Here is an 11,563-nt window from a genome sequence, read left to right on the forward strand (position 1 = left end):
TTTCTTTCTTTCTTTCTTTCTTTTTTTTTTTTTTTTTTTTTTTTTTTGTGCTGATACCTCAGTGTGTGTCTGTCTTATTAAAACACAGACTCTCTCTCTCATGGCCGACTGGGCTGGAGTGTCCCCAGTGTCCTCTATTACCCAGCACCCCACTGAACATGCTCTGCAGTCTGCTGACCTCCTGCCCTGCCTGTCACCCTGATGGCTGTTATCCTAGGCTACTTATTTCGCCAAAATGGCCTTTTGTTCCTCCATGTATTGAAGGCATTAAGCCAAGCCAATTACAGGCATAAACAGACCGGTCAATTCTAGAAGAGTGTGTGTGTGTGTGTGTGTGTGTGTGTGTGTGTGTGTACCTGTGGGTGTTAGGGGGGATTGTTTTGATCTTTCAAACCCTTTTTTCGAATTTATGCAGAAGCAAAAAGATTCAGGAAAATTTCTGTAAAATTGTGCCCCTGATGATGTTGTTCATTTGCACGTGCTGTCTGGGTGTTTTTTTTTTTTTTTTTTTGCAACATACTCACTAAGACATACAAAATGAATTAAACAGAATTTTCAAAAACAGAAAGACTGAAATTGTATTTATTTTAAGCATACTCCACTATATATATGTGTATATGTAAATATTTCAAGTTTTAAAGGCTAACAATTTATCTGTATATTCAGCAAAACATAAATGTTTGCATTAAATACAAATATATAAATACTAATGAGATCGCGCTGGTTAATTGGACCAATGTGTTTATACTTTATATTTTTATGTAATTTCATATCATATGTTCTATTCTGAAGCAAGCATAATTGACATACCTTCGGAACAGTTTGCATTACTCAATACTAAAACGATTTTACATATGATGACATCTTGGCAAGAGTTGCTGTATGTGCCTGCCATCCTCTTGCAGTGGAAAACGCTGTTGACGGCCTAATAAATCTGCTTTACCACTCAAAGGTCAGCAGGAAGCATTGCAGAGTCTCCGCAACAGCGGAATTCATCTGCAAAGCACATCTCCTCACTCCTTTTTCCAAGGATCACTGAAATTTATAAGTTGCTGAACAAGTACTAAAGGCCATTAAAAACATAGTTGGAATTTATGTGAGGTAGAGGTGGAAATTATATAATTAGGGGGCTCAAATAATTTTTTTCTGTTGGATTCTTATCACAGACCTTTACGTTTAATTGGTTGCTAACGGCAGCTAGGAACCAGTGATGAAGACATACATGGGAAATAAGTCAAGGGGAAAAGTCAGAGGTCGCACTTATACATGAGGTAGTCATATGTAATAAGGAGGAAGAGAGAACGAGGCTCTTTGTGTAATTCTAAATATGTTTTTAAGGTGTTTTAAGCTGTGTTTTTTAATTGCGTGACCTATTTGTCACTTTGACCTCATCATGGACATACGGACCCATTTAGTGTTATGTAAATACAGACTTTTCTTTACACCAGGAACAACGCGACCATTGACAATGAAAGCTAAGTTTTCAGCCAATCAGAACTGTGTATGAGCAAAAAGATGCATCCCAAGTGATGTGCCATTTGGAACAATAGTATCATCTCACTAATAGTATCACACTAAACATTTGTTTGTTACTACATGGAAGCAGTTGTCATTGTCTATTGGAGGAAATTAAGTTGCAAAGAACCTGATGGGTTGCTTTAATATGTTTACCCTATTCCACTGGGCTATTAAAACATGTCATGGAATAGAAAATAGCAAAATGGATGTGTAACCCAGGTTAAAATCTTTCAAAATATATATTAAATGTTTGTATATTGGTTCTGCTGTCCCCGTCCCTTTAAATTGCCTGTGTGGAGTACGTGCCCTGCGACTTCACGTAACCCCAGTCAATTGACTGAGCTTAGCCAATCACGCAATTGGTGTTTAATCAGACTGTGGCGTCTTCCTCATTCAGAGGTGTGGGGAAGCCAATCGACAGTTGTGGACAGGTTTGTGTCATACAAACTACTCACTCTGGTGCTCAATTCATGCTTTTAAGTTAAGTATATCATTGTAACTTTTAGAACAACTTAACTGGCTGCAGGGAATTCGTCACCGCCATCCGGTTATGTTTACATAGAGGAACTGGTGAGTAATCTGAATGAATGACCTATAAGCTAGAGGCTAACATATTAAGTTAGCAGAGCTGAACCATAGCATTAGTGTTAGCTTTAACATTGGCTGCTCTAGTTGATTCCTTTTATGCTGTTGTGAAGTATGCCACTGTTTTTGCTTTATAAATATATTTGTTTGCACTAAGTGGGTTTACATGTGTTATGAAAATTAGATTACAGTACTGTTGGATTAATTATTTGAACTTTGTGCAGGCAATACAACTTTAATATTGCACTTTTGACTATGTTGTCAGGCACTTAATGTTTATTATTTGTAGCTTGTACATTTAATGATTTTGTAATGATTTAGAATTGTGTACACATGGAAATTATATTTGAGTTTGGAATTGGCTAAAGTTTAATGCAAACTTAGTTCCAAATTAGCCTTATTTACTGGTCCTGTTGTTGCACCACAGGCCAGGTTCTCTCTCTGTCTAGAGATGAATGATGGCGAGCTGAATTACTATGGCTAGGAGCCTAACATCTGAGCAGCATCTACTAATACAGGTTGTCTGCAGCCTGTCCCCAACACACGTCTCCATAGACTAGCGCTTCAGTCCCACATGCACATCCTTTCCCTGGACAATAACCAATGGACTTATTAATATACATTCTCATAAAACTCTTGTGGGTTTGTCGTGTTAGTCTTCAAGAAACCAAACATCGCTGGGACAGTTTTTTCCTCTTTTTCTTTTTGCTCTTGTGTGTGGTATTTGCTGTAATTTCTGTTGTTATATCTTACTTGAACAATAACCTCAAAGTGCACTTGATTTATATTTGGTTGAACTGCAGTCTGTAAATATTTTGTGTTTTTCCTATGTTTTTTCTTTCATTATTTTTGGTTGTAAATATTGTTTAATCACTTTAATACATGGTACCTACACCAAATTTAAAATCATGTTTCTGTGTTACTGACCAACAGCTCCTATAGCAGAATTTAGACTTCTGTGATTTAACTAGCCTATATTGCTTATTTCCATAGCTACCTATTCAATTTATTATAGCTAACATTAATTACATAATATTGGCTAGCAGGTCCCAAAGACCCGTTACAGATGCACTGTATGAACACATTCCTTGTAGTTCTTCAGATGGCAAAGATGCAGTTTTTTTTTTCTTTGTAGAACTTGATTTGACCTAACCAACTTCTGCAGTCAATCTCTTCCATTGCAGTTTTGATGTTTAAAAAACACGAGCATCAGAATTTTAGTCCAGTACATTTCTGGTGTGGGGAGAGCTACCAAACAAAAACGCTAAATAAATATATTAACCATGCAACTGATAAAATGCAGTGTTCATCATCTCTGCCGCAACTGGTTGAGACAGAAACAGAATAGCACACTAGCATTTACCGTTTGCCAGACATACAGCTAAAAGACAGATGGCATTTATCGACTGTTGCTTTGCCGTGTCATGTCTGACAAACTGGTTATCCATAACCAAAACAAACAAACAAACCCATAAAAAAAAACAAAGGAAAGATTCATCATTAAGAATACCCAAGAAAAAAAAAAAAAAAACCCTACATGTCTATCAAAGCTTTTTAATCTCTACTAGACAAAAATGGGCTGGTGTTCAATCAATCAGTTGCAGATTTACTTTTCATTTATTTATTTATTTTGCACCGGTCCTCTTTAGCAGTCTGCTTTAATAATACTCCCCTCAGCAGATACATTCAGTGGAGATTTCCAATTTATTTCTAATCAAGCTTTATCTAATATTCTCCAGACAGGCAATTAAAATTTCAGAGTACCCCGAAAAGCCATTGCTCACTTTTTATTTTCTCCCAGTGTTCATTTAGAGTGTTATTTCATTAAAAACACTCTCGTTGATGGGTTTGGTGCTATTTGCCGGCACATTTAATTATATTCAGCATCCTCTCCTGTTGAGAACTCTATCAAACACTTTTGCTTTTCTCTCCATTTAAAATACCTTTACGAGACAGCTTCCAGGGTCAAAATACTACTTTAATTACTTTAGATACCAAAAAATGAATCTTCACCACAATCAATTCCATATTGTGCATCACTGTCAAGACCATGCGTGTTTCTTGAGAAATCTCTGGATGTGTGTAGTGTATCAACTGTGATCTTCTCCCACTGCACAATTTATCACTAACAGTACCTCCATTGAGTACTGGCTAATCTTATTATAGTTTATAGTATAGGTCTTACACTAACCTCAGTTAGATAGATAGAATTTTGACAGTTGGAGTTTGACGGAATGTTCAGATGAGCAGAGACCTATTTAGTTTTATGATTTTTAATCTCCATTTTTATGAAAACCGTAAGTCCAATCAGTTAGAAAAAATATAGCACACTCGGTGAGATCAGTCTGAAGAGCTGGTCTGAGATTGGTGTCTGTAGAGTTAAAGCTCTAGGAGGAGTTAGAGTTGATCATTCTAGTCTCAGAAGAATAATAAGTTTAAATAGCATTTCAGTTAGCAGTGATGGTCCTTAGTTTTGATATGACTACTTAGAATGAATACACTTCTGTAAGAGGTTCTTTCTTTATTGTACTTTATCGTGATTTTGACATTTTTGTTATTTACCCAGAATAATCAATGCAGTCCTGATATTGAAAGGGACATTTTGCCTACTTCAAGGAGGGGGGAGGGGGGTTTCCCTTTTCCCTTTTCCTATTCCCCTTATTTTTAACATCTCGGGTAATGTGGTTTGAGGGCAGCCTTTCCAGACTGTCTCCAGGCCCATGGTGTTTAATCAGAGACTCTTTGATTTCATGCACTGCTTCACTTTCACTGCATCTGTCTTGCTTATGGCAAGACAGGGGTGAAAGCAGCCTGGAGCTTTTGTGTGCCTGTGAGGGGAAGAGTACAATCCGTGCCAGGGGTACAAGATATTACAAGTAAAACACAGACTCGCAAACGCTCATACACAAAAACACATGCGCACATACACAAATCACGCCCTAAGTACTGCACGTTTCTCGCCTATTTAGGGCGACCGTGTCCAGCAGTGGCTTTGAATATGCATGACTCTCCCAGAATCCCGTGCAGCACAGCCTCCATGCCTAGCGCACGTTGGGCCACTCACAAAACTATGGAAAAACAAGCCTCTAATTTGAATACTTTACCAGCATATCCTGTCATAGACAATAAATACTTAGCCATGAAAGGAAGATATAATTTGGAAAACAGCGGATGTAAAAAAAAAAGTTATCATGATGCATACATAGTATTTGACATTTGGCTAAACATTACATTACACATCACAGTAGGTGCTTATCGCCTCTATTGTACTTACAAGGAGTGCAAATCCTTACTCAATTAGATCTGAATACATGTTAAGATGCAAATGTTTAGCTTGGTTTGTTGTCACAATTACTTTCAATACTTTGATAAGCATATTTCAGATCAAATCAATGAGAGCACAAGCTGTGAGAAAGCGGTCACACTTCTCTAGTGTGAAACTAGGTCTAGTTTTGCAATCATTTTATCCTGTCTGCATATACTGCGCTTCATTCCTATGAGGCCATAAACTATATGTTGTGATCACCATTACAATTCATAGTGCTATCACAAGAACACCAGGTCTCCAGGACAAAACAATGACACAACAGTCAGGGTGCCAAAGTTACCACAGTTGTGAGGCCCTCATACCAAGAAGTTCAGCCAGCTCACAAGAAGTGTGCCATAACCCGAAGAGCAGCACTATACAAGTGCATCTACGTCTGAATTTCCAAAACGGTAGCAGGCTAGCACTCCCAGGCCATCTCCTGCAGTCACCGTGCAGAAGTGGCTAATTAAATACTAAGGTAGGAATAAAATCTTAATGAGAAGCACAAGCTCGCAGCAGAGTTTGGCAGCGGCCAGCCAGCTCTTATTAGGTGTTCTCGCCCATATGTGCTTGGGTGAAGTACTCATTAGCGCTGTCCCTAATGGAGCTCCCTCTATGTTAGCATTAGCCTGCTGCGACTAGTGTGCCCGCAATTTTCCTCCAAAAACTTGGCAGCCGAGCACCAAAGAGAGCCCCACAATGAAATTTCTTTGCTTCCATAAATATTTTATGCAAATAAAAATTTGATTCTTCGCTTAGTTTAAGCAATTTCCCCCCGTAAGTAGTGTGTCTGCAAAGGAGATTACAACATTTGCTGGTTTGTTTATAATTTAATTTTTGATGTCAGGGCTGGCGGAGGCTAGAGACGGAACACCTGTGAGTGTTTATAATGTCCCATCTTTCTCACAGCTGTTCCTTTTCAAAACACCTCGCCAGTGTAATAATTTCATAAAATTTCATGATTTACCATCTGTTAGGCCCAAGCACATGCAATAAGCATTTGTATGGCACTAGGCCCAGAAAGGTACAATAACAGTATATTTTAACTTAATAGCTTTTCCGGTACATCCAAATTTCCGCTCGGCAGACTACTGTGTTGCTTCGCCGTACCACGGGCCAGCTTCCCTCGCTGGTATTATTGTTTTCTCTTTCTCTATCCATTCTCTCATGCTTTATCTGACATCCACAAACACAAGACCTTGTTTGCGACGCATTTTAATACTTGTTTGACCAACGTCAAAATCAGGATATCAAACTCGGGAAGAAAGAGGGACAAGGTAGGAGGTGCGCGCAGATCATTTCCTTTTGGCATATAATGTCTGTGCATTTGGGTAATTAAAATGATTACTACAACAATTAAAGGAGTAATTAAAAACTAATTACACTGGCTTTTTTGTGATTACAGGAGCAGATGAAAATAGTGTTCAAAATTAAATTCATTGCATATTCATGGAAATGAAATTAAATAGGTCTGGATGAATGAGATAATAGGGGCAGGAAGGGAGGGTGGGATTCGGGGGTTTGTTCACCAGAACAGACTTTTGCTAATATTTCCAGCCGACATTTTGCTGCAGTGATAATCTTTAAATGGCCTTACAAGGGGTTACTATTTGGAATACAGTCAGAAGCATTGGGGGTGCATTTTTGTTCTCTCTCTCTCTCTTTATTCTATCAATTCACTCATTCTCTTACACTCTCTCAAAATGATAAAACCTAGCAGCTGTGGCACAATAGAAAACATTTAATCATTATCTAGTCAAATGGAGCTGGAGAAGAAGGGGCTTCCTGGCTATCTCTCTGTTTCTCCATGCACAGCTATGGATTAAATTAAAGAATTGCGCTCATTTTTCCAGCCCCCCCATCCTCACTCACAAGCACCTTCATGCCTTTGGCTGCTGCCATGATCATGTAATGAGATTCTTCAGATTAAATAGATTTCCTGTTAAACTCGGGGCTCAGCAGATAGGTTGTCAGGAATGAATGGTTATTAACATTTCAATATATTACAGAATTAGAAAGAGTGAGGGAAGCAGTACAAGAGATGAGAGGAATAGAAATAGATACTAAGGAAGGACAGGAGTGGCAGCAAGATGGGGGACAAAACAATATGAATATTTCATAGTTGTTGGAGCGCGGTGGATTCTGTTTTTTTTCAGTCTTCCGCTACATATTCTTGCTACAGTATATAAATAATAATAAATAATAATAAAAAAAAATATATAATAATAATAATGGTGACACAAAGCTAATTAGAGAGAAGCAAGTGGTCTGTATTTAACTAAGGGCAATTAACAAGTCCTGTTTATGTTGACCCATACTATTCATCTGTATGCTTCACTCAAAAACATTTGTGCATATATTGCTGTATACACACACTTGTCCAAATGGACACAAACACACACTTGGGTTGCCAAATATCCTGCAGCTGAGGAAAATGAGACAGTTCTGTATATGTCATTTGAGATTTATGTAATTTAGGTATTGGTGGCAAAGGAAACAGAAACAAGTTTCATCAGATTATGGCAAACTGACATACAATTTTGGTGTCATCTAAATAAATGTATTTGAATGCCATACATATTATCTTGTTTCTATTCAAAAATAAATCCAAGACTCATTTTAGCCCCAAAACGTTTTGGCATTCCAAACCTTTATATTTAAGATGTGTTATATATGTCATACAGGTTAGAATTTTCATTTTGGGGTGAATTATTCCATTTAATTTTAATTTAATTTAATTTAATATTATTATATTTATTATTATTGATTGATTGATTTGATTGATTGATTGACACATGCAAAAGTCAAATGTTCAAAGTGTTCTCAGCTGTTATTATTATATTACCCATATTATACGGATAGCAATCCTAACAAATACATGCACAAACACTCACTTCTCCCCTTTTGCCTCTCTTTCTCATCACTTTCTCTTCCACCCTCTCTGCCGTAGATTATTACACAAGATTAATAATGTAAATTTCACTGCCTGGCTTGCCTGAGAAGTCCATGCTTTCAGAAATGGATGGCCCCATCATCCATCACCTTGTTTTTTCCAACCCTGTCCTTTTCCTTTTTTTCACCATTTCTTTAGGAGGAAAATAAAAATGTATGAGTGGTGGAGAAGAGACTAAAGTAGAGAGAGAAAGAGAAGCACCTAAAAGAGGGTTGCACTTGAAGTGACTGCCCAATGTGACTGTCTGGCTAGAGGTTAGTTGGAGCTTTTTAAAAGCAGTGAAACTTTTAGCTTTTAGCTAAACTAACTATAAAGTTTGTAAAAAAAAAAAAAAAAAAAAAAAAACCTCACCCTCATTTGTCATGACTTTCTTCTGCGGAAGTTAATTGAAAGTCAATTGTCTATACAATAAAAGTTAAATGAAAGTAAACAAAAACAGATTAAACCTTTACATTTATTTATTAATTATTATTATTATTATTTTTTTTTTTTTGGATTCCACAAAAGAAAGTACCCCTTCTATAAACTACAATGCTTTATCTATATTTGATGTTTAGTTAAATGCAATGAAAATGACCCATCTCTACTGCACAAGGCCAGTTTTGTATCCCGTCTCAAGATTTAACACAGGAAGAGATGATGTCAAGAAGACACAAAATGCTAATTAATAAAACTGAGTTTTATGTACAACCATCACGGCTTTGGTTAGTCCTCTGTTTTAAGTACTTCCTGTCCTTAAGCGGATATGTATAACAAAACACTGAGTTAATAAATTAACAGTGACAGGATGTTATCTGGATCTCATATCGAACGTGAAAATCCGTGGAAAATTGTCACTCAACATATTCATATTGGAAGTCCTTTTCTTCTCAGCCGGCTGAACAAATAATACCACAGATGGTACAAACAGTGTGCCGATATTTCAAATGAAAGTAGATTTTTCCATAAGCCAGCCATGTCCATGGGCAGACAGGTGTGCTATTTACATAACACTGAAGCCTTGGCGGAGACCGCCTTCTGTAAGTAAATGTCACCCATCCTGTCTCATTGGTGGATCCGGCAGCACCACTGACATCAATCAAAATTTAGTTTGCTCTAGCAGCTGATGTCTCGATCAACTCCAACGCAGGGGTGCAAATAGCATGAGGGATGTTTGTTTCAGAAAGCTTGCTTGGAAGGAGCTGAGGAAATGTTGTTTCTCATAGCCTCTCCTGTCAGTCCAGAGAGTGGGAGCTCCCCTGCCCTTCGCTGGTTTGGATATACAGTAAGTACACGTGGACAGATCATGTCTTTCAATGATACATATGTTCTGAACATGAAAGCTTGTATATTGCGGACGATGATGTTAACCTGTCAGAGAAACTGAAATATCCATGAAAGCCGTTAAGCTGAAGGACACAAAGACATTTGAAAAGCTTGTCAGTTGGAATAACACTGTGCAGTTTTGGGGTCAGATCTATGGCCTTTGGTTGTCGTTAAATGTCTTATATATATATATATATATGTATGTATGTATAAATTGGCATTTTTTATATTAATCTATTTCAGTCTATTATCTATTATGTATATCTATTAATTTATTTAAAAATAAAAAATACATGCAATGACTTTTTCTATGAGACACCTTTTCTATGAGAAGCATGTTTTTAATAATAATACAGAAAAATGTCAATACAATTCAGCTGAAGTGATGTCATTCTGAAAAGAAAATATTCTTTCTTTCTTTTTTAAGTTAACCTTAAGGAATAGTATTTTACTACAGTTTTACAATCAATCAATCAATCAGTCAAGTATTGAATTTTAAAAAGTAAAAAAAAAAAAAAAAAAAAAACTTGTAAAATCATGGTTTGTGCAACCAATAACTATATTTAGGAAAAATGAATTAATATTTCATATTATTTCTCAAAACAAAATCACATTTAGAGTTGAATAAAATTATACTTCTTTATTTTATAAGTTTATAAGTTTTATAAAGTTTATTTTATATATCTATTATTGACCAAAATATGTCATATTGTGGAAGTAAAGCTACTTTAAAAACTCACTGATGGCATTGATCATGAGCATCATGGCTCATGTGGCCTAACTGAAATGCCATGACTCCAATCCCCTAATTTGTGATTAAATCATGATTAAACCCACAGAGCTGATGCAATTCTGGCTGAATTACAACAGATATGTTTGCAAAGCTCTCACTCTGAGATATATCCATTCTAGTTCCAAAAATTCATTCTTCATGCCTTTTTATTCCAGCTCAGCATTATTTAAATGACGCGTTGGCTGAGAGTAATGAGTCTGAAGGCGATCGGCTCATCGTTCATGCCTTTGATTATTGTTTGAGCTCCGTGAGTAGGGCGGCAGGTGTGGCAGTGGCTGGGCCCGCGTGAAGCCTCTCTCCTTGGCTTCACTTGCAGATCAGGCCCTGATGCCTAATGAGTAGTGTGTGTAGGACTGGTCCTCTGTGAGGAGGGTTATAAAGCACTGTTAGCCTCCAGGATGACAGAGTGCTCACTCCTTCATCGCCCCCTGGGCACCCGGAGAGAATGTTGGAGATGGAATTTTGAATCTCTCATGGTCTCTTGTTCGTATATGGAATGCAACACGTGATGCAATAAAACATTTGCTTTGCTTATGCAAGAACCATGCACAGCTGACAGTGCCCGAAAAGCTGAGGTCATTATCGAACCATAAACTAAATAATAACCTTTGAAATGATCTGTAGTGGTACACGGGGGATATTGGTAATGTTTTATGCTGATTTGTGATTACGAGTGAACAGGACCCTGATGTATTGTACTCAGAAATATTGAGTGCGTGTGTGTGTGTGAAGCTTGACTGGCCCTGATTTCCTCCCAGCACTAAAAAGCTGTTGGAAAGAACAGATGGAGAGGCTAACCATGCAATTATCATCAACTGCCCGATCATAACTGTTCGGAATGCAATGTGTTTTCATTATCTGTGATGTAAACTGCAATGATAAGCATAGATTTCCTTGGATTTAAAGAAAAACAGTTCGTACACATGAAGTGTTACAATTAGGGTTAATAATAATAATAAAAAAAAAATATTAAACAACAACAACTACTACTGCTTCTAATAATAATAGCAACAAAAAAACTACTACTCCTATTATTATTATTACTAATAATACTACCACTACTACTACTATAAATATGTTTGGTGTTACACCTCACCTTGAC

At 37.0% G+C, this 11,563-nt stretch overlaps 1 long non-coding RNA gene across 1 annotated transcript; it reads left to right on the forward strand.

The window, feature by feature from the left end:
• Nucleotides 1-1,880: 1,880 nt before the first annotated feature.
• On the forward strand, nt 1,881-3,085 carry LOC113096380 (uncharacterized). The gene is made up of 3 exons (XR_003288499.1): nt 1,881-1,949; nt 2,025-2,088; nt 2,531-3,085. It is a non-coding gene; the product is annotated as an uncharacterized LOC113096380 (long non-coding RNA).
• The last annotated feature ends 8,478 nt before the right edge of the window (nt 3,086-11,563 follow it).

The sequence above is a fragment of the Carassius auratus genome, unplaced genomic scaffold (assembly GCF_003368295.1).
Source record: "Carassius auratus strain Wakin unplaced genomic scaffold, ASM336829v1 scaf_tig00215912, whole genome shotgun sequence".
Classification (NCBI taxonomy): Eukaryota; Metazoa; Chordata; class Actinopteri; order Cypriniformes; family Cyprinidae; genus Carassius; species Carassius auratus.